At 41.5% G+C, this 20,662-nt stretch overlaps 1 protein-coding gene across 1 annotated transcript in view; it reads left to right on the top strand.

Annotated features, from left to right (window-relative positions):
- The window catches only part of LARGE1 (LARGE xylosyl- and glucuronyltransferase 1), an 852,160-nt gene extending 833,045 nt beyond the window's left edge, over window positions 1-19,115 (top strand). The window contains exon 15 of the transcript XR_010111820.1: window positions 18,213-19,115. The gene's annotated coding sequence lies outside the window, so the exon portion shown is untranslated. The remainder of the gene's footprint in view (window positions 1-18,212) is intronic.
- The last annotated feature ends 1,547 nt before the right edge of the window (window positions 19,116-20,662 follow it).

Genomic DNA, 20,662 nt, shown 5'->3' with positions numbered 1-20,662 from the left:
ATTACAGGTGTGAGCCACTGTGCCTGGCCAATTCTACTGTTTTTGAGAATATACTTTATAAAATCTAAATATAGATAAAATATTTTTGATGAAAATTAGCTTATAAATTAAGATGTGCTGTCAGTGTAAAATACTCACTAGATTTTGAGGATGTTGTTATAATAAAAAGAATGTGAACTATCTAATTAATAATTTTCCATGTTGATTAGATGTTGAAATGGTAGTATTTGTATATATTGGGTTAAATAAAGTACATTATGAACATTAATTTCATCTGTTTCTTTTTACTTTTTAATGTGGTTGCTAGAAAATTTAAAATTACATATGTGGCTTATGTTATATTTCTGTTTGTTTGTTTTGTTTTTTTTGAGACCAGGTCTCACTCTGTTGCCCAGACTGAAGTGCAGTGTTGCTATCACGGCTCACTGCAGCCTCAACCTCTTGGGGTTCAAGCAATCCTCCCACCTCAGCTCCCAAGTAGCTGGGACTACAGGTGTGAGCCACCATACCAGGCTTTTTTTTTTTTCGAGAGACAAGGTCTCACTATGTTGTCCAGGCTGGCCTCGAACTCCTGGGCTCAAGCCATCCTCCCACCTTGGTCTCCCAAAGTGTTGAGATTAAAGGCATGAGCCACTGTGCCTGACCTTGCATTATATTTCTATCAGACAGCAATGAGGGTATAGACATCAATAAGACCTAGTTCCTTCCTTCAAGCAGAAAACTAAACACAGAAACAGCCAATCATAAAACATTATGGAAGTCAAGGGATGGAATTCAAAGATGCTGAAGAAGTATCAGAGAGTGTACCTAACTCAGCTTGGGGAAACCAAGGAGGACTTCTTTGAGGAGGCGATAACTGAATTTGATCTTAAAAGAGGAGTAGAGATTAAATAAATAAGAAAAAATAAACATGACTTTCCAAAGGAATGGTCATTTTCAACAATGGGCTATAGGAGTGAAGTAGCAAACTCATGTGGGAGACGAAAAGCAGTTCTGGTTTACTGGGGTGTAAAGTGTAAGGAAGATATGGCTGGAGATCAGGCTGAAGAGGCAAATTAGATCATGAGGGGCCTGGTAGATTGTGCTAAGATTGGGACTTATTCTATAGGTGACAGCTAAGGGTTTTAAGTAGAGCACTCAGGCAGTAAACCCTGTAAACTCTTGCTGGGAGGTTTTCCTTTCCCAATCTGTTTCACTGTGGAAGTGGGAGTACTGATCATTTTCATTGCTTGATTGAACTGAGTCAGTGGCAGGGACCTTTCTCAAGAGATGGCCTCTTACATTGTGTGGCAGCTGGTTTCGTGTCATTAGAGACAGTCCTCCCTCATTCAACACACTTTGAACTCACAAAGCTGATTAATTTAGCCTTAAATCTCAGCATTTATTTATTCCACTGATCACTATATGATATATTATATATTTTTTCATGGTTCAGACTTTCCCCTACTGAAATGTAAGCTGAGTGAAACAGAGACTCTGTCAGTTCATGACTGTATCCTTAGAGACTTTCATATAGCAAGTGCTCAGTGAGTACTTTTGAACAAATAATCACTTTAGATAAGATAGTGACACCTACTGACAATGTGTAGTATTGTAATCTAGCTCTACTGCACTCTGTAATTACTTGGATATGACACCTAAGGAAGACAAATTCCATCAGCAGGGAGTCCCTATCTCTGAATGATGCTGACTTAACTGGCCCAAAATTACAACAAGTGAAAAGTCAAGGAAGGCAAATGCATACCTAGAAAATTATGGCAGCCTAGCATAGTGAAAGAACAGAGACTTGAGACTCACGTTGACATGGGTTTTCCTCCCCACTTCAGGTATTTACTTGCTGTGTGACAATGGGCAAAGTAATTCACATCTCTAAGCCTTAATTTCCCCATTCATAAGAAAAAGCAATAAAACCAACAGTGTTTTTATATTAGAAATGATATATTTAGAGTGTCTACTGTAAATGGTAGTTTATTATTTTTATTTTTATTTTTATTTTGTGACGGAGTCTTCACTGTGTCACCCAGGCTGGAGTGCAGTGGCATGATCTCAGCTCACTGCAAGCTCCGCCTCCCGGGTTCACACCATTCTCCTGCCTCAGCCTCCCAAGTAGCGGGGACTACAAGCGCCTGCACCACGCCCGGCTAATTTTTTGTATTTTTAGTAGAGACGGGGTTTCACTGTGTTAGCCAGGATGGTCTCGATCTCCTGACCTTGTGATCCACCCACCTCAGCCTCCCAAGATAGTTTATTAAGTATTAGTTTCTGTATAAGGCTTTATGGAGGGGAGGGAACTTGTCTGTTGCTAACTATCTCTCCTTCATTGTGGTCCGGAAGGAGCTTTGAAATCATTCCCATGCATTTGGTTTTTCAGAGAAGGTATTTCTCTGCTCATTTCATTGCAGGCCATTTCCTGGTCTTGCACAGTGAGTGAATAAGTAAATGCATAGATTGCTCAGACTTCTGAGATCAGAAACCTTTCTCAGGAGGTTTTCCAGGCACAAGAAAATCAATAGCGGATGTCAAGCAGCTTCAAAGCTGATTACCTTGAAATGAATGGTCACACCTCCTTTCCAGCCAGGTCTCCATCTTTCTCTTGTTCAAGGGTCAGCTGCAATACATTAGATCCCTAATTAAGAAAGAAGATGATCAGCAAATGACTCCTCTGAGCAGAATACTAAACAACCGGAAGGGTCTTGGAACAGATCTGCTGGCATCTGCACAGAGGAAGAACATGTAGATAGAATTGAAGCTGCCTTAATTAGTAGTGGTGTAGGGATTGTATTTCACTGCTCTGCTGGGAGTAATAAAGGCCGACATTATAATCAGTGTGGCAGTAGAGAAATGGAAACTTAGAATCTGAGCTGCTCTGCTATTCAACTAGAGCCAGTGAAAAGGAAATGGATACTCTTGGCTGGTTGAAAATGTAGAGCCTCCACCAAATAATTAAAATACCCTTGGCAGGGTAAAACTAGACCCTACACCTAATAATAATAATAATAACAACAACAAGAACAACAATAGTATCTATGGAGTGAAGCTGACCTCGATTTAAATTCTTTGTCTATTACCCATTTAGCCTAAAGCATATTGCTTAGCCTCCCTGAATCTCCCTGAATCTTATCATTTATAAAATGGGATCATGGAAAATGTTAAATAATTAATCTATCATAACTGGCAGAATTCCCAGCACAGAGAAAGCTTGCAGACAATGAAAATCTCTTTCTCCCCTCCCTTTCCCTATGTGCTATTCAAAGTGTCTTTATATTTGTCAGATGTTCCCAGTCTAGGTTCTGGATAGACATGAGGGTAGAAGGCTACAAAACCTCTGGTATTTTATGCAAAATGTCATATGAATGTGGTCTTTTCTGATGAGCATGTCCATAGTTTTCAGCAGATTCTCAAAAAGGGTTAATCTCTCAAAAAGTTTGAAAAAATCCCTGGTATATTTTATCTTTCTTTTATGACTTGGCCTCTGCTTCCCCCTGCACCCATATTGCCTACTGTTTTCTTCCTCATCACTGTATTCCAGCTACTCTGACTCCCTTTATTCCTCAAAGATGCCATGCTCATTCCTGCCTCAGTCTTTTACTTATCATTCTTTCTCCTTCCTAGGTCTTCACATGCAAAACTTAGTTCACAGGTTACTTCTGGAGATGGTCCTTCCCTGACATCCTAATCCAAAGAATCTTCTCCAGTTACTTTCTATTGTATCAGTATTAATCTGTTCAGGCAGCTATAGATTGCTGCATAGACTGGGTGATTTAAACAATAGACATTTATTTCTCACAGTTCTGGAGGCTGGGAAGTCCAAGATCAAGGTGCCAGCTAATTCAGTTCCTGGTTAAGGTTCTCTTCCTGACTAGTAGATGGCCACTTTCTCATTATGCTGTCACATGGCAAAGAGAGAGTGATTACCTTCAAAAGGCCCTATGTCCACATACCTCACACTGGGGAATAGGGATCCAACATATGAATTCTGAGGCAAAACAGTTCAGTCCAGAACTGTGTGCCAATTACTACAAGAGTGGATGGATGGATGGATGGATGGATGGATGGATGAATGGATGGAAGACAGACGGATGAACGGATGAACGGATGGATAGATGGATGGATGGATGACTTCTGAGTGCATCCCTGTAAGGTATAGAAGAAAAGTTGCTTTTCCCATTTTACAGATGGGTAAACTGAACCGAGGTTCAGTGCCTCGGAAAAGGCTTATGGACAGCAGTTAAGAGTATTCTCTGGAGCTAACTGCCTGAATTCAAATCCCAGCTTTGCCACTTATAAATTATGTAACTTTGGGCAAGTTACTTAATCTCTCTGTTCTTCAGCGTCCTCATCTGCAAAATGCTGCTAATAATTATATATGATATTAGTCATTAGAGCTGTTCACCAGTATTCTGATTCTTCCACTTCTAGGCACATAAGCCATGTGTTCCATGCCCACGCGAAGTCAGGTCTGGATATGAAATGTGAGCTGAAGTGACTGTGTCATCCCCTTGTGGAAGCTTTTAAGAGCTAAAGTGAGATTTGCCCTTTCCTGTTCTCTGACATAAAATCTGAAACATTCTGAATGAAGGTCATTTTCTTAGCCTGCATCCTGGGGTGAAGACAGAGTGGAACGGAATTCCCATGAACCTACAACGAACAAAGAGCACGAGTGAGAAACAAACTACTGAGATCTGGTGGTTGTTTGTTATCACAGCATAACCTAGCTAAGCTTGACAAATACACATATATACCAACTTACTGAGCTCTTGTAAGAATTAAATGAGGTGATGCAAGTAACTTGATTCAAAAACATCTGGCACATAGTAGACACTACATAAGTGCTTGCAATAATTATTACTCAGTGAATGTCGAAGCTAAGACTAAAACTCATGTTTCCTGGGGCTATAAGTATAAAATAAATTTTGCTGCACTTTTTAATTCTTAAATCTACAAAGGAACATTTGAGAGGAAGAGGGGAGGATCCACAGAAGCCTTCCCTCCACATGCCTGCCACCTCTGGCTCTAAGAAACCCAGCACCTGGAGGCAATGAGGACAAGTTCCTGAGCACATGCAAGAGGACAGTCCCCCTGATAGCTCTCTTGTGCTCTGCCAGGCCAATGATGCCATTGTCGGAGAAAAGAGCCATGATCAATTTTCATGGGTTTTGCCCTCAACGAGTCATTCCTGTTCATCTTTTCCTTCCTTCTTCTTTTCTTGGGGGCTCAGAGTAAAATTATGTCTTAAGGGGAAAGTTCCAAGCAGCACTACTTGCTAGGTTCTTCTAAGCAGAATGGACAACTCATTTATTGCCAACCAACTTTGTAAGGAAACTAGAGTTTCCTTAAACGAACTGGGTTGGTACCTCTGAAAAGCTTAGAGACACTTGAAAACAAATAATAGAGTGTGATCCAGTCTAGTCTATCTTATCAGTAACATAGCAGTGAGGAGTTAATAGGCATCAAAAATAATAAAAGTTGTAGGTAATAAGAATGATAACTAGATGGCCAGGTGTGGTGGCTCACGCCTGCAATCCCAGAACTTTGGGAGGCCAAGACGGGCAGGTCATGAGGTCAGGAGATCGAGACCATGCTGGCTAACACAGTGAAACCCCATCTCTACTGAAAATACAAAAAATTAGCCGGGCGTGGTGGCGGGCGCCTGTAGTCCCAGCTACTTGGGAGGCTGAGGCAGGAGAATGGCGTGAACCCAGGAGGCGGAGCTTGCAGTGAGCCGAGATCGCGCCACTGTCCTCCAGCCTGGGTGACAGAGTGAGACTCTGTCTAAAAAAAAAAAAAAAAAAGAACGATAACTAGATATCATGGAGACTTATGTCAGGCACCGCTGCCTCTAAGCACTTTATGTACCTTAATCATTTAATCACCACCCTACACTACTAGGGAGTTACTAGTATTACCATCCTCATGGCATAGATGAGAAACTGAGGCACAAGAAGCTAAGGAACTCAACACTGATACCAAGTAGAGCCAGGTTCAAGCCCAGGCCATCCAGCTCCAGCATCCATGCTTGTAGTTAGTATGCTGTGTTGTCTCTCACCTGTTTAAGGTGTTACGTAGTTTCACACTTCCATGCCTTTGCACGTGATGTTTTCTCTCACATTTTAAAACTTAGATCAAGAGATATCTCATCTGTGGAGCTTGCCCTGACCTCGCCTCTAACCCTCTCCTTTGAGGCAGTCACTTACTTTTCTGTGACCCTCTCTGCCTTTATTACAACAAATTTCACACTAAGTCATGAGTAATTTAGGGGAAGAGACTACATCTTAATAATCTTAGCATCTCTGGTATCTTGCACAGTCCCTGGCACAAAATAAAGGCTAATTCAATGTTGTTGAATTGATTTGTAAGGATTCAAAAAACATGAGTACATAGAGGGCAATACAATATAGTGACAGACAGCATTGGTTGTGGAGTCAGACTGCCTGCCTTCAAATCCTGGTCAGTAATTTTCATAACTAACTGGTATGACCATGGACATGTTAACTTATTTTTCTGTGCCTCAGTATCTTCCTCCTATACAATGGGTATAATAACAGTACATGTTGTAATGGATTATTACATGGATTAAATTAGATAATGTAGCAAAGAACTTAACCTGGGTCCTGGCACATAGTAGGTGCTCAATAAATATTGGCTCCTACTGCCTGAGCTTCCTGGTACATTTCTCGCTAAAGATGTATTATAGCTATGCCTATCACTGACTAATGAGGAAAGAGCCTCATATGAATATGGCTAAATGATGATAATTTGGCAGACTTAGAGGTGTAAACCAAATTATCTGTAAAGCTGCAGGACTCTAGTTAATGTAGTCCATGACCAACAGCAATCAGCAAAAGCACTCAGCATTTTTTTTCCATTCAGATGGATGGAGGCAAAGCAGTCAAAACTAGGGAAAGAGAAATCACCGGAGAAAACTGATTACACCATTACCAGTTATTTTCTGGGACAATACTAATATAGCTTTCATTATTTCTTTTTTACGCCAGTCTTCTACTGCAAATTGCAAATAGTACATGCAGTTCAGATTTCACTCAAAAGGAGACTAGTTTTGAAAAAAAAAAAAGGAAATGAAACAATTGTGCGTAAACACCTTAATCCTAGATGGACATGAACTACAGATTATTATACTCAGTGTATAAGTGAAATGTAAAGTGAAGAATGTTCAGTATTATTAAAATTTAGACTAACGATGAAATGAACCTTAAACTGCACCATCAGAATTATTTTAATAACTGAATTAGAGGTGAAGACAGTAAACCAAAAAGCATAAAATGTTCTAATCCCTGTGTTAAGTTGATCAGGTAAAATATGCATAATATATGTTTAGGATCTACATGCTAATTGTGCTGATTGGAAAAGGCATGGACAAATACCCCTTCTCTTTCTATCCCCTCAAGGAAAAAAGATTAAAATATTGGAAATTCATCTCGTTTTATTGTGAGGCTGTTATAGCTCAGTATTAAAGAAAGACTTGATCACTTATAGAAAATGCCCCTTTCATATCCAATCTGCTCTCTACGTTACTAACATTAGGGAATCCAAATATTAAGAAGCAGTAAAATGGCGTCTTATTTAGATGTATTAGTCTTATAAAACCTAAATAAGAGCCCAGATTTCTAAACAGCCTAGGTTTAAATCTGAGTGCCAAAAGTACTATATGACTCTGGGGTAGTTACTTAGGCACTCTATGAGGTTCCTCACTTTATAATGGGAATAATAATAGTACCTAGATCATGTAGTATTGTAAGTAATTAGTAAATTAGTATGCCTGGTACATAATAAGCACTCAATAACTTTAATCATTATTATGTAACTTGTATGTACTATTCCTAAATCTCCTTTTGAAAAGGAATGCAAACAAGGAGTAATAATAATAATAACAATAATACATAGCACTTACACTGTTGCAGGTTCAGTTTTGAGCATTTCTTGTGTATTAACTCTTTTGATCCTCATAGCAACCTTTTGAGATAGTCTTACTGGGTAGAAGTGACATGACTTGCTCAGGGTCACACAGCCAGTGAGTAGTACAACCCTGATAGGAACCCTGGCAGTCTGATTCCAGAGATCTCCCACTTGAGCATTAAATATGTATCCAATTCTTTGAGCACTGTGACTGAATTTATTCACTATTCACTAAAAAGAAAATCCATTGAGAATGAACTCTGGGTCAAGTAACATCCCAGCTCTTAAGATACAACGCTAAAGAAGAAAGAGTCTCTCAAAAAAGTTACAATTTCTATAGCTATATGGCTTATCTTAAGCTTATTTGTGTTTATTTTGTTTATAGACATATGGATAAACACTATTTGACAGATCTGTAGGCTTTTATGAAGTCTAACTCTTTCCCTTTTACCTTTCCCTCTTCCAGCTGAAATATTCACACTTGAAACCTGAAGGACTTGTATAATACAATTCAGCACCACGGACAGCAGGAAAAATCCCATTGACAGAATAAATCTGAAGTTTTCCTTTCAGTATTCATGAAAATCTGGTGCTTCAAAACAGATACACACACATCCAATTAGGTACTCAAAAATATCTTCAGAAGAATCCTAGAAATTACAAAACACGGCCGGGCGCGGTGGCTCACGCCTGTAATCCCAGCACTTTGGGAGGCCGAGGCGGGCGGATCACGAGGTCAGGAGATCGAGACCATCCTGGCTAACACGGTGAAACCCCGTCTCTACTAAAAATACAAAAAATTAGCCGGGAGTGGTAGCGGGCGCCTGTAGTCCCAGCTACTCGGGAGGCTGAGGCAGGAGAATGGCGTGAACCCGGGAGGCGGAGCTTGCAGTGAGCCGAGATCGCGCCACTGCACTCCAGCCTGGGCGACAGAGCGAGACTCCGTCTCAAAAAAAAAAAAAAAAAAAAGAAATTACAAAACACAAGTCCTTGGAACAGAGAATGAAAATTGCATCCACAAGGCCACATAGCTGAAGCCAAGAACTAAGCTACTAGAACTAATCTACTTATAATAAATCCCATCACAAGTATACTGTCACCATCAAGCAGAATTGTGTGTATCTCCAGTGACATGGGTGTGTTTACTATGACACTTTCTCAAATAGGAATTAAGGAAGAAGTCACGTACTCTGATTTAAGTGCCAGAGAAATATCTTATCCAATCAGTTAGGGAGACTTATTTCCTAACAGTATAACTTATTATTTCCTGTTTCCTAATATTTTTGAAATCATGGGTTGAAAATGAGTTTCAAGGTCAGGTAGAGGAGAAATAGATTCAAGTTACTACTGCCCTTGCCTTAGACACTGAATTTCTTTGACCTTGTTGAATACATTAGAATTCTTTCCAGCCTATCGATGTTTATTAGATTTGATATTGCCTAATTCTGACATCCCAAAGGAAGGTGACTCACTCGCAGTAAACGTGTTATCATTCTCTAAGGATATGTCTAATCTGCATGACATCATCTTATCTGGAAGACACATTTTAGGTGGATAGTCCCCAGAGCTCATGAAAGGAAAATTTTCCATTTGTTATGTTTCTCTAATCCTATTCAATTATAACAGCTATGAGAAGCATCTTTGAAGAGGAAGGAATGTGATACTGTGAAGGAAAATAGAATTATAGATTTAATTACTCAAGACCATATTTACTATAATAGTCAGTGCAAAGCTTTTCAAAGAAGTCTTCATTGAGTAAATACGAATTGTCATAAATCTTTCTCCTCCAAGATCCTTTCAACAATTATTCAGGTTCTACCACCTACTAGCTATGTAATTATGGAAAGTTACTAACATTCTCCAAGCCTCGGTCCCCTTATCTATACAATGAGGGCTGTTTTACTTAGGATTCCTCACTGGAGCATTGAGGAATAATGAGACAATTTCTCACCACATGGTGTAGAATTGTAGGAAACAGAAGCAGAGGAAATGAGGCCCAGGTGACTGATTCACCTAAGGAAGATCAAATACATTTTTTGATAAAACAAATTAAGTAAATCCTCCTACAGATAGACACAGGATTTTCTTTGTCACTACTAATGAAATTCTTCAACTATTCTAAAGTTAGAAGACCACGGTATTTGGAGTAAGAAGATCTGGACTTGATTCCAACTCTATCACATAATAGCTACCATATCTCCCTCCCTACCAAGACTTTACCTAGCTACAGAAACATAGCTATTTCACTGAAATGGTGGCTATCACTGTCTCTTGGTAAAGAATCCAATTAGCTACTTGGATTAAAAGAGAGAAGCAGGTGTTGCATAATGGTTAATAGTTCGGGCTATAACACTGGTACGCATTTAAATCTTGGTTCCAACACTCATTGCCTGAGTAACTTTGGCCAAGTTACATAAGCTCGCTAAGCTTGGGATTCCTCATCAGCAAAATGTAGATAATATGAATAACTATCACATGCCTGTGTTATGATGATTTTAAATGTTAACATGTGTAAAGCACTTAGAACAGTATCTGGTGCAGAATAAAAACTCAGTAAATGTCAAATATATAGAAAACATGCTGGACTAAAGTAATCCAGGCCCCTGGGGCAAGGACCCCCTTCACTTACTTCCCAGATATAAGACTAAAGACAAAGGACCCTTTCTCCTCTGTAGATCTGCTTATTATGGAACTATGATTTTTTTCTTTTTTTCTTTTTTGTTTGTTTGTTAGTTTGTTTGTTTCTAAGATGGAGTCTCACTCTGTTGCCCAGGCTGGAGTGCAGTGATGTGATCTCGGCTCACTGCATCCTCCGTCTCCCTGGTTCAAGCAATTCTCTGGCCTCAGCCTCCTGAGTAGCTGGGACTACAGGCACGCGGCACCACACCTGGCTAATTTTTGTATTTTTAGTAGAGATGGGGTTTCACCATGTTGGTCAGGATGGTCTGGAACTCCTGACCTCAAGTGATCTGCCCACCTCGGCCTCCCAAAGTGCTGGGATTACAGGCATGAGCCACCACACCCAGCCGGAACAATGACTTTTATATATTTATTTTTCTTAAGGCCATTCCTTGCTCAGATCATGACTCACATTGCGGTCATGATTATGGAGGAAAATCATATCAAAGGTACTTTATTGCAACTCACAACAATGTATGAATGAGTGGAATTCTATGGAGGAGAGAGGTGGGAAGCGGTCCCGATAAAGGAGTAGGTGATCCTGGCCATAAAGAAGAAGAGTGAGGAGGGGGACACAAAGCCAAGCCACATGTTCTCCTCCTGACATTTACAAGTGCTGAGCTACATCTCAGCTGATTCAGCCAGTCACACTGCTTTCCTGTTGACATCAGTCCAGGGGATAGAAACATAATATGAATCACCAGAATGAGCAGACAATAAGCCCGGATGAGTTTAAGGGGAAAGGGAGAGAGTGAGAGCCAGGAAGGAAGCTTCTAGTTAGGAAAGGTAGGAGATGTGGATGCCCTCATGCTGCCATGGGAGGATTATAGGAATGGTATTACTTACAGTCGCTGTCTGCAGGGCTGTTGTCTGGAGTACAGATGATAACCCCAAACATACATGTGAAGGAGGTAAGGTTTATTAGCATGTATATGTTCTCGGCTACCAAATCCTTTACCTCACTCATATTAACGCAATTTTCTTTTTACTTGGTTAGCAATCAGTGATGTTTTGGCTTGCTATCCCAATTTGTAGGGTTTTGTGATATAAATTCAAAAGAATATGAAGAATGTGAATGGGAAGTCAGGCTCAGAGATCCAAAAGGAATGCCAAGAGGAAATAAAAATAAAAGTTGCAGGGTTGGGTGTTAGAGAGAGTGGAGGAGACTTTATGAGGGGTGGGCTCTAGAGCATCTAAGAGGTGGGAGAGAATGGAGGGAAAGGTTAAGGAGGAGTTTAGAAAATTGTTCTAGGTTATAAAATGGATTCCATGTATTGGTCTTCAAGAGAACCCGGCATAGCTTAAAACTCCTTTAAAATTCCTTTTGATTGGTAGATTGGACTTCTAAAATATGATTTTTAATATTCAGAGGCTGGTCCAGGGTTCAATAATCAGGGTTACGTGTGTGCACACAGATCCTTCAAATTTCAGCCCCACTCTACAGAGATGGATTGGGACCTGCAAGACCCTTTATTGTACTAAAGAGTTGTTGATGAAGGCAAATGAGAAAATGTCTGCAAAGTTTATTTAAACTTTAGGAATGAAGTTTAAAGTACATAAAACAAAATCCTCTATCTTTTCCTGAACAGAAATAGCAGGCATTTCACAACTACCCCATCCCATATGGGGGAAGAAAATCGGTCAACAGACGACCTGTTTAAATTGGATGAGAGTTGACATGATGTTCCCATCATCAGGGAAATTATGAACTGTAATGATAGGAAATGTATATCCCTCGAGACGGCCGCAGGAAAAACTGGTTTTCTCCCTTGCCTAGAAATGTCTGTGCTGAGCATTATTAACAGGTGGTGCAGCTGGAATGAAGGCCAGCCCTGGGGTTTCATAGATCAGTGTTTGACAGCCAGGACTACGAACAACCTTCATTGGCATGAGCTGGACCGGAGAATGGATGAGAAAAGGTCTTCAGGCTATGCCCTGTGGTCTGGGGTGGGTGACGCTGAGTTTGGATTTAGACTTGGGAGAGAGAGTCAGAATTGACTTTATGAGAGAATGAGATTGTGCCAAGCTGAGAAGTGCTCCATCACTGACCCACACTAGCCCACCACCCACCAATCCAGGCTATGTATCAGTATCTCCAGGGAATATTTTTAGAAATATACATTCTGGTACTTTACCTTTAGAGCCCTGATTCAATAAATCTCAGATGAGACCTGAGCATCACTTTTTTATGAGCTTCCCAAATGATTCTGGTGAAGTTTTTCCACCAGCAGGAATTTAAAAACCACCAGTTAAGTCAATCACAACTATCTATTGTCTCCTGATCAGCCAGCTAAGAAAATGATTCCCCTTGCCATGAACCAGTCAATCAGGGCCTTTTTATTCTTTTTCATTTCCCTGGAAAATCCTATCCAGGACAAAATGAAGAAAAGTGCTCCAGCCTCTCTTAAAATACCATACAGACATCTCCTCCTCCTCCCCCACCTCCTCCTCCTTCTCCTCCTCCTCCTCTTTTTCTTTTTAATTTGCACATCAAAAATAAAACAGAGCTTAACTGTGTACACAGCCTACATTAAAACAGAAATATGTTTTGCCTCATAGGCATTTTTGAGCAGATCTCGAGAGACAGTCTTTTGGACCCAGGGATGTGATGGTGTCCCATGAGGGAGGCGTACGTTCTGCATGGGGAGGGCAGGGAGGTGGAAACCAGAAGCAAGCAACCCACTTGGTGTCCAGTAAAGTGATGGTTCCCATCAGGGTTTGGGCTATAAAGGACCTGTAGTGCTCCAAGCTGCATTTAGAGGATCAAAACAAGATCAGAAACGGCCGGGTAGTAGCTCCAGAACAGAGAATCCAGAGGCTTGATAGCCCCACGTGGGAAGAGTCAGGAACAGCCAGTGTAGGAAGGCTGGGGCCTTGATCTTGGCAGGCCAATTAAAGAGACCTCATCTCTGACTGGCAGCACAGCAGTTCCCAAACGTGGGCCCCTGGACATCAGAAGTAATCAAGTAACTAGTTTCCAGTACAGATTCATAGGCCCTTCCCAATTTCTGATCCTTGCCACTTTCTGTCTTATTTATTATGCTAGTCATTCCACTAGTCCATAAACATGTATTAATATAAAGTATCTTCTACATGCTTGCTGGTCTGTTAACTGTGTGAGAACAGGGGCTCCATGTGTCTTGTTCAGCCTCAATGTGTAGTACAATGCCTGAAAACAATATGCATGTATTCATTTAAAAATAGGAGCATGTGCCTATTATCTGTCCAGCTTATCTAGGCACTGGGATACAGTGATCGACAAATGTGCCCCCTACAACAAAAATTTCAGAGTCTAGTGGAGGAGACAGCCCAGGAATCAATACATCACAGCATCATGACACACACTTTAACAACGTGTATAAACATCTCCTACCTACTGAATCCACTTTCACATAGGAGCCAGAGAGATCTTCCCAAAACTCAAATCCAGCCACTGTATTTCTTAAAGGCAACCCATAAATATCTTCATAGCCTGTGGCTCCTCTTCCCAAAGTGGGGTCTGTAGAATCCAGGTACATAAGTGTCTGGGAAAGAAGTTTTCATGGTCAAAAACCTTTGGAAGACTCTGGGTTAAACTAAATGAAATCAATCAAGTTTCTTTACTGCAGGATTTGTCAGAGGCTGCATGATACCAACATGTCTTGCAAATCTCCAAAAGGGTAGGAGGTAGCATTCACTACTTTCTCATTCTTATTTGATGTTGGCTTTTTTTATTTTTTTAAATTTTTTATTTCTGGCATGTGTTGAAGGACTAGTGTTTAGAAAACAGACTTTGGAAATTCTGGCTGATCACATCACGCCCAGCTCTCCACGATTGCCTGCCAAGCCTCTGCTCCCACTCCTGTTCTGTTGTTGCACTTTAAGAAACCCAAACTACTTTTTACTTTCGAGCCTTTGCTCATGCTGTTCACCCTTCCTGCACATTTCCCCAAGTCCTATAACTTCTCCCAGAACACACAAAATGTGCCTGGAACACTCACACATGTTCTTGAAGATTCCCCTCAGACACCACCTCTGCCAGAAGCCTCAGCTGTTCAGGTGCCTCTTCTCTATGTTCTCACAGTCCTGCCCCCTGCACAGTACTTAGTGTGCTATGCTCTCACGGTTGCACAGAACAAGAGCTTTTGGAGGGAAGGGGTCATTACAAGGCTTTGTTTATCTCTGTTCTATTACCAGGGCTTTTCAGTTTGTTGCTATTGATATTGGGGCTGGGTAATTCTTTGTTATGGGGGCTGTGCTGGTTGCTTTAGGATTTTAGCAGCATCACTTGCCTCTACCCACTAGACGCCAGTAGCACCACCACCACCACCTTCTCTAACCCACCCCCCAAGCTGTGAGAACCAAAGATATCCCTAGACATTGCCTGATATCCCCAGAGGGATCGAAGTCATCTCTGGTTGCAAACCATTGTTCTATACATAGCACAGTGCCCAGCATTCATTAAACAAATATTTACTGAACATGTACTAGACCCCTGGCCCAGTGCCAAGCACAGGTAATACAAATGTGAACCAAACACATACTGGGCATTTAAGATGCTTGCAGGAATTGCAGGTCCTTGCAGGAATTGAGAAATAAACAGACTTTATTAAGAATGTAATAACAGGCCAGGAGCGGCGGCTCATGCTTGTGATCCCAGCACTTTCGGAGGCCGAGGCGGGTGGATCACCTGAGGTCGGGAGTTCGAGATCAGTCTGACCAACATGGAGAAACCCCATCTACTAAAAATACAAAATTAGCGGTGTGCGATGGCGCATGCCTGTAATCCCAGCTACTTGGGAGGCTGAGGCAGGTGAATAGTTTGAACCTGGGAGGTGGAGGTTGCAGTGAGCCATGAGCCAAGATCGCGCCATTGCACTCCAGCCTGGGCAACAGGAGCAAAACTCCGTCTCAAAAAAAAAAAAAAAAAAAAAAAAAGAATGTAATAACAGTCATAGTTGCATGAAGCAGAGAGACATTTACCTATTTTTTTTATTTGTTTTATATCTAGAGCTCCTAGGTCAGTGCCTAGTACATACAATGTATTCAATAAATATTTGTTGATGGATCATATTAGCTAAAATTTATAGGGTACTTATGGTGTACCAGAAAGTATTCTAAGCACTTTATGCATATGAAATTATTTTAGCTCATAATGAACCTAATAGGTTCGATTATTACACTCATTTTACAGATAGGGAAACCAATCCTGGAAATTGTAAGTCACTTGGCAGTGATCATGTGGTGAGTATGAGGCAGAGCTGAGACTTGAGACCAGGCAGCCCAGTTTCAGAATCTAAGTTCAAGAGCCCCAAGTGTTATCTCCAACGATGGCCAACATTTACCGAACTTTCCTTTGTGCTTTAATTCTCATACTTAACATCAGTTTATTTGAGAAAACGTGACACAGACAGGTTAAGTAATATCCATTCTCCCATAAGTAGTAACGGGCTGAGCTGAACCCTGTGCTCTGTCTGGCTGTGAGTGCCTGAATCTTTCATCACTATGCTTCATTGCCTTCATTATGGAAGTGAAATAAAGCATTGTTAGACGGCCGAATGAGGAATGGCGTCTAAATGGCTTCTGCATCCCTCACACTGCAAGCAGGAGTCTCATACATAGACAGTGCCACACACATGACTTGAAATGATGGCGATGAGGTATAAGGGATGAAACACTAGACTAGGACTGGGAGATCCAACTTGTCCTCCTGGCTCTGCCACAGAGTTTCTTTGTAACCTTGTGGACTTCACAGTCAAACAGGCCTCCACTTAAGTCACAAAAATGAGAGGTTTCTAGTTTCCTGGGTTCCCTCCAGCTCTGATGCTGATCCCAGCAGCCACAGCCCTGAGTCCACCCGGAGAGCCCCTTTTCCATCTTGGAGGCCAACCAGGTAAAGCTTTTCCTTCAAGTGTTTTGATTGGTTTGTTCACCTCCTGAGGCAGGTGCTGTTTTGGTTGCCTGGCAACACAGTGATGGAGACTACCAATTCCCAGAGGAGCAATGAATGAATGAGCAGAAATAGTCACTCTGGGAGCAGTGGCCACAGCCAGAGGAGTGCATTGCAGAATTCCTAACTCTGTCATTTATTTTTATTTATTTATTTTTTTGAGACACAGTCTTGCTCTGTGGCCCAGGCTGGAGTGCAGTGGCGCCATCTCGGCTCACTGCAAGCTCCACATCCTGGGTCCACGCCATTCTCCTGCCTCAGCCTCCCAAGTAGCTGGGACTACAGGCACCCGCCACCACACCCAGCTAATTTTTTGTATTTTTAGTAGAGACGGGGTTTCACCGTGTTAGCCAGGATGGTCTCGATCTCCTGACCTCGTGATCTGCCCGCCTCAGCCTCCCAAAGTGCTGGGATTACAGGCGTGAGCCACCGTGCCCGGCCCCAACTCTGTCTGTCTTGAATGTGCTTTGCCCGTCCTGCTAGTATAGCAGCGTAATGGAGATATTTGGGGGAAAGAAGAAGAATTTCCATTTCAAAGGTGGTAAAAATCTTTATGCACAATCTCAAGGGATTAAAATGCTACCTGCCCATAATGAGGTGACCCAATCACAAAAATCACAACCACAGGTGTGCTTTAGTATTAATAATAAAAGATTTCCCTCCATGTAAAAAGCCATGGTTTTCTCTGTTCCACTTGCTTTTAGTGATACATTCCAGGTTCTGGATTTCAGGACAGGACATATAAATTGGTCCAATTGATCCTCATGATCATCTCACAAGACAGGAAGAACTGAACTTCAGTAGACAGAAAAGTCTTTTTTTTTTTTTTTGAGACAGTCTCGCATTGTCGCCCGGGCTGGAGTGCAGTGATGCGATCTCAGCTCACTGCAACCTCTGCCTCCCAGGTTCAAGCGATTCTCCTGCCTCAGCCTCCTGAGTAGCTGGGATCACACGTGCCCGCCACCACGCCTGGCTAATTTTTTGTATTTTTAGTAGAGACGGGGTTTCACTATTTGGCCAGGCTTGTCTCGAACTCCTGACCTCGTGATCCATCCGCCTTGGCCTCCCAAACTGCTGGGATTACAGGCATGAGCCACTGCGCCTGGCCTCAGAGAAGTCTTTTAGAATGGTTAAAAGCAATGCTTTTCAAAGAATGTGGATGTGGATCTGGGTTCAACTCCTGACCCTGGCACTCTTAGAGTGTGTGACTTTAGTAAGTTTCTTAGCTTCTCTGAGCCCGTACGTCTCTATCTTTAAAATGGAGGTATTAATACCTATCTTAAAGTGTCACTGAAAGAATTCAATAAGAAAATGAAGGTTAAATACTTAGCAGAGAGGCTGGTGCACAAGTGTATTATTATTAATTATTACTATCATTATCATTATTGCTTAAGATCACACACACTATTTAAGTGGTAAAGCTGGGATTTGAACCCAAATCTCTAGTAATGCCAAGGTAAATGTTTGCCATTATCTCGTTTCTTCTTTGAAAGGAAAAGTCAAAAGAATGTATTCTTTCAATGACTATTTTTCAGCCACTATGTGATATAGCATTTTATAGACCAAGCAGTGCTTTCAAATGCCTTCTTTCACTGATTATGGTATGCTTACTCCTCTGAAGTCCAGATGGAGATGGTTTTGAAGAAAGCAATGATCTGCTTCTGGAAGTTAAGCTCTGCTCTCCTTCCAGGGGCTTGAAAACCAGGAGAGGGAGCCCCTCTCCCAGTGTAGCGGAGCCAGTCCAAGCAGAAGGTGACCAGGATTGCTGCTGGAACTTAGCATCCAGTCTCACAGAGCCTGAAGAAAGGCCAGTCAGCTGGTCCTCCTCTCATGCCTGTTCTGCTCGACACAAAGGACTGGAAGCATCAGTGTGTCTCTGGAGTCCAGCATGGAGGTACCGGTGTGTGGCCAGATGGCTGGAGTTCAGGCTGAATCTGTTCTTGCCGATGGCAAGTTCTCTAACTTTCAGCCAGGTGCTTCTCCACTGCCTCCCCGCAACACACAGGGTACAAATTTAAAGCCAGTCGTCTAGCTTCTGTTGCTACTTGCCTCTGCTTAGAATAGCTGAGCCGCATGGATCTTAGAAATCTCTCTCTTTTGCATGTCAATCATATCTGAATAAAGTGGTTCTTTTACAAAAGAAAATCTTTTCCCTCTCTCTTTTTCTCTCTCCCTCTCTTTCTCCGCCTTCAGTTCTTTTCTCCTTCCTTCTCTCTCTCCTTTTAACCTTCTTTGTATTTGTCTTTATTTCTCTATCTCTGTCTCTCCACGCCTCACCGCCCCCTGCCCCAACACATGCACATACACTTTGCAATGGCACCTGAGCCACCTCTGGCAAATCCTGGGGCACTGGAAAGTAATGAGAAAACCATTGACTAGGCCCAAACCCCTCATTCTACAGAGGAGGAACAGAGACCCAGAGGAGGGAAGTGATTTGCCTGAGGTCACACAGTCGAATGCCCTGACTCCCAATCTCATGTGCTTTCTTTTTTATGGCACTGAATACAGAACCCTTTTTCAAGTTTCCATTCTAAAATCTTCCCATTTAAAAATATTGTACTGCATTGTTCAAATAAAAAAAGAAATTGCAAGAGTTTGGATTTTTAATTAAATTTTAATTACTGTATATCCATAATAATTATAACATCACAAAAATTTAAACATAATGGAAAAGGCTAATGCCCTCTTTGGAATCCACCCACAAAAATACACATATAATGAGGTTCTCTCCTTGCTGCCCTTAGAGATAATTGTTAGCACTTTTTGTGTTTTATTTTATTTTATTTTTTTGAGATGGAGTTTTCACTCTTGTTGCCCAGGCTGGAGTGCAATGGCACAATCTCGGCTCACCGCAACCTCCGCCTCCCAGGTTCAAGCGATTCTCCCGCCTCAGCCTCCCAAGTAGCTGGGGTTACAGGCATGTGTCATCACACTTGGCTAATTTTTGTATTTTTAGTAGAGACGGGGTTTCTCCATGTTGGCCAGGCTGGTCTCGAACTTCAGACCTCAGGTGGTCCACCCACCTTGGCCTCCCAAAGTGCTGGGATTACAGGTGTGAGCCACCGCGCCTGGCCCTTTTTGTGATCTTAGAGTAGATGTGTATGTATATGTATGTGTGTGTACATACATGCTATATCCATTTTTCTTCAATTTGCCTTATTCATTCAGCAATAATGTTTAGCCATTATAACACATATGGATCTGCCACACTCTTTTTAGTGCTTTGTAATATTCCACGTATATGGCCCTGCCATTGTATACTTACCCATTCCTTATTGATGAACTGTTGGATGATTTCAGACAATGCTACAAAGGATATCGTCATATTGTGCCCTCCTCCTTCAGCACGTAAGGGAACCTGTCATTAGGGACAGTCCCTAGAGGTAAAGCAGCTGATTTGTGGCACATGAGCATTTTAAATGTTGAGACAACCTCATCTCCTTTCTCTTGATGCACATTGTCGCTTGAGGGTTACTGCTGCCGAATTATTCCTTCCACACCAAAGAGGAAATGAGATAAAATATTTTCTTGATTAAATAACACCACATGCACGGGAACAGATGGGTCTAGAAAATAGATCATGCACAGAAGGGATAAGCTGATGTGTAAATGGAAGAATTTGAAAGGTGTCCAGAGTCCTGTGACAAAGCACAACCCCTGTCAGCCTGCAACCATACCTGAGAGTTCCCTTATTAATGGTCCTCCTTCGGAGAAAAAGTATTCAGTCTCCAGAAGGCTCTTGTAAGAATATAAATACACTATCTCAGAAGGGTGACACGCAATGCATGGATTAATTAATCAGTTTAACCAACAAAGAAGTGCTAAAAACTTGAACAAACCAGTTCCCTTCTCTAAGCAACGATAGTACTAACTTTAGAGGGTTTTGTGAAACCTAAATAAAATAAAAACAAGCAAATGCTATTAAAAAGGCTTGACAAATAGTACATACTCAATATAGTGTAGTTTTTAGGATTTGCTTAGAGTTATAAAGGACAAAATAGATACACATTTCAAGCTGGGTACATGATTGTGATTGGAAAATGTTTGGTGAGGAAATGTCTTCACTAGGGCGTAGTTAGCCCCTAACATCAGAAGGCACTTGAATGGTTCATACCCATTGTTCCATGGTCCCTCCAGCCC

The sequence above is a fragment of the Pan paniscus genome, chromosome 23, assembly GCF_029289425.2.
Source record: "Pan paniscus chromosome 23, NHGRI_mPanPan1-v2.0_pri, whole genome shotgun sequence".
NCBI lineage: Eukaryota > Metazoa > Chordata > Mammalia > Primates > Hominidae > Pan > Pan paniscus.
This window is presented reverse-complemented; position numbering and strand designations above follow the sequence as displayed.